Source organism: Onychomys torridus, chromosome 7 (assembly GCF_903995425.1).
Source record: "Onychomys torridus chromosome 7, mOncTor1.1, whole genome shotgun sequence".
NCBI classification, from domain to species: domain Eukaryota; kingdom Metazoa; phylum Chordata; class Mammalia; order Rodentia; family Cricetidae; genus Onychomys; species Onychomys torridus.
Genome location: NC_050449.1, coordinates 82,944,783 through 82,947,860, shown reverse-complemented (window position 1 = coordinate 82,947,860; position 3,078 = coordinate 82,944,783). Strand labels below are relative to the sequence as shown.

Sequence of the window (3,078 nt, the reverse complement as noted above, 5' to 3'; positions counted from 1 at the left end):
TGCAGTGAGTTCCTGTTTCAAAACAAAAACAAGCCAGAAAGCAACAATTTAGTTTCTTCATTATATTATTTTTCTATCACAATCCCTTTTATTTCCTGTAAATGAGCAATAAGATCTAAAGGTGGGTGAATCCAAATAAACTGTTACTGATGAGATTAAATAGCATCATTCTTCTCAGTAAATATGTAAGGTATCCATAGATAACTGAGACTAATTACTGTTGACCTGGTACGGCTTCACTAATGACCACACATTATCTCACTGATGTTCTATTTTTAGATTAAGATGGCAAACTAGAAGCCTGTAGAATACTATTCCTGCCACGGCTTAACCAGTCAATACTCTTTGTTTAGAAAGTGTTGTGTAGCTTTTCCTGAGATCCATGATCAAGCGTCTGTTTTGATGGGGCACCAGCCGACAGCTACGTTTAACTTGCTTTGTTTATTGGGGTGTGGGTGACCCAAAGCCCATCCCAGCTTGGCTGAGGACTCAAGAAAGCATAGTTGGAGCTCCTTGGGGAAGGAAGGATCTTCTGAATCTTCTGTCTTTCTAAGCTTCCTGAGCTCTGTAAAGCACAGCTAGCTTCTTTTGCAAATGTATTCTAAATTACAAGTGTGTGTGCACGCATACAGCAGTCGGTTCTCTCCTGCCACCATGGGGTCCCAGGGGTGAAACTCAAGTAACCCGTTAGCTGGGGTTGGGAAGTTCCCTGCCGCTGAGGCATCTCGCCAGCTCTTAGTTACCCGCGTGGTGCTGCGGCTTTGCAGGACTGTGGTCCGGAGCTGCTTTGGTGCCGGCACGGAGCATACGCCCAGCTGTCCTGGCAGCGCGGGAAACTTCTGGACCACAGACACCCCAGCCGGCAGGGAGCCAGCTTCCTCGCCCGGCTTTACCTCAGAGAACAGGAGATTCTGACCGCTAGAGGGCTGTTTAGACATTTTTATCAAACAGCAGAAGTTTGGGCTCAAGGAAGCAGAAACAAAATACAATTCGTTTCGTGAGATATTTTACAAAAAAAAAAGAGAGAGAGAGAGAGAGAGAAAGAGAGAGAGAGAGAGAGCAAAGAAGAAAAAAGAAAAAAGAAAAGCTCGGAAAAGATACTTTGACAAAGATACACTTGAAGCAAACTAAAATAATGTCATTCCTTTGAAAGGACTTAGAAAAGGCAGACCTCCAACTGCCCGGCTAGCTCAGTCGGTAGAGCATGGGACTCTTAATCCCAGGGTCGTGGGTTCGAGCCCCACGTTGGGCGGCTTCACTTTTCAGTTTTCCAGGTCAGCATCTGACATGTTGTCAAGGTTGAGTACTGAATATTTCCACGTTACTTGTCAAACAATCCCAACGCCAGAAGAACCATAAGGATGAAGCTAGTGGGGAAAGACTAGGCACCCCCACTCAACCTAGGAGCTCTAATTTTGTCCTGGAGCCTACGTGGTTGAAAGGACGGAAATGACCCCCACAAGTCCTTCCTTGGTATCCACACCTCGAATCCTCACATAATAGTATGTCGGATTTAAATGAAAACCAGCAAGAAACCCAAAAAATTATTCTGCGTGGGAAAAAAATTTATAATTCTATTTCAATGTTCTATCTAAGGGCAGCCTTAAGTGAAACGTTTGGGAGTACCGTGACATGAGAATGAATGAAATCATGGAGGTCACAAACATTGCATAAATGATATTTTTATTTAATGCTGTCTGTGGTTTTGAAGGTTGATTTGGAGTTGCATTGGCTACACACGATTGGAAATGCACCGTTAGCGCTTTTTAAAAATTTTTTATTTTTTCTATTTTTTATCCCCTTCCTTTTTCTTTTTATTGAAGTTAGTGATTGAAATTGCAATATTTTTTGTGCTTTTAGAGCTCCCTTTCTTCGTAGATTTTCCCAAAACAATTCCCATTGAGTAAAATTTTGCTTTAATATTGACAGTTCCAAGTTCTTAAATATTTTCAGTCATCCTTCAGCAATTCTTTTTGTTTTGTTTCATTTTCAGTTTTTCAAGGCTTCTCTGTGTAGCCGTGACTGTCCTGGAACTCTGAACTTTGCTTTAGATCAGGCTAGCCTGGAACTCACAGAAATCTGCCTGTTTCTGCTGCCCTGCTGTTAAAGGCAGCATGCCACACCCCGCCCCCGCCCCCCAGCAGTTCTTAAATGCCCTCCACAATTAACATATGTTATTGTCATCAATCCAAAACACAGTTTCAGACATGGAAAGACAAAACATGGACATTCCCTGCAAACATCAAGTTCCCATGTTGCAAAGAGAAAGAACAAAGGGGGGGGGGGGAGGAAAGGGAGGGAGGGATAAAGATTCTCAGAGACTAGTTACTGAAGTGCTCAGGCTCTAGGTGATATGCAGAGGGTTGGAAAATTTCCAGGACAGCAAAGAAGCAACAAACTGTAAACTGATGAGAAGTCAGTGAAAATCCTATGCATCCATTTAATACAAATCAGTGTAATAGGGGGAAATGTGTGTCTGCCCACCCCACCCCCATTCCTATGTTAAAATCCAGGGCTGGAGAGATAGCTCAGAGGTTAAGAGCATTGGTGCTCTTCCAGAGGTTCTGAGTTCAATTCCCAGCAATCACATGGTGGCTCACAACCATCTGTAATCTATAGGATCTTAAAAAAAAAAAAAAAAAAAAGTGCTAATCCCACTATCTCAGCAAGTTGTTTTATTTAGAAATAGTGTTATGAATGGATGGAAGTAGTCTGGATGAAGTCAGGGCAGGTTGTAAATGCAGTATGACTGCTAGCCTCATCACAAGGGAGAAGTCTAGACAAAGACGTCCCTTTGGACAAATGGGAGGATGTCCTGGGAAGATCAAGGCAGAGAAGGAGGCATAGTTTCCATGAATGAAGGAACTCCAAATACTGTCAGCAACTACCAAAGGCTTGGGGAAATAAATGCATGGGACGGATTCTCCATCATTATTCACAGAAGAGCCAACATGACCAACACCTTCATTCCAGCTCCTAAACTGTGAAACCATCCATTTCTCTCCTATAACCTACCTAGCTGCTAATACTTTATTCTGGCTGCTGCAGGAAATGAATATAATCTGCATCCTGTGCTCA

At 42.8% G+C, this 3,078-nt stretch overlaps 1 non-coding gene across 1 annotated transcript; it reads left to right on the top strand.

The window, feature by feature from the left end:
- Window positions 1–1,179: 1,179 nt before the first annotated feature.
- On the top strand, window positions 1,180–1,252 carry Trnak-cuu. The gene has a single exon. It is a non-coding gene; the product is annotated as a tRNA-Lys (tRNA).
- The last annotated feature ends 1,826 nt before the right edge of the window (window positions 1,253–3,078 follow it).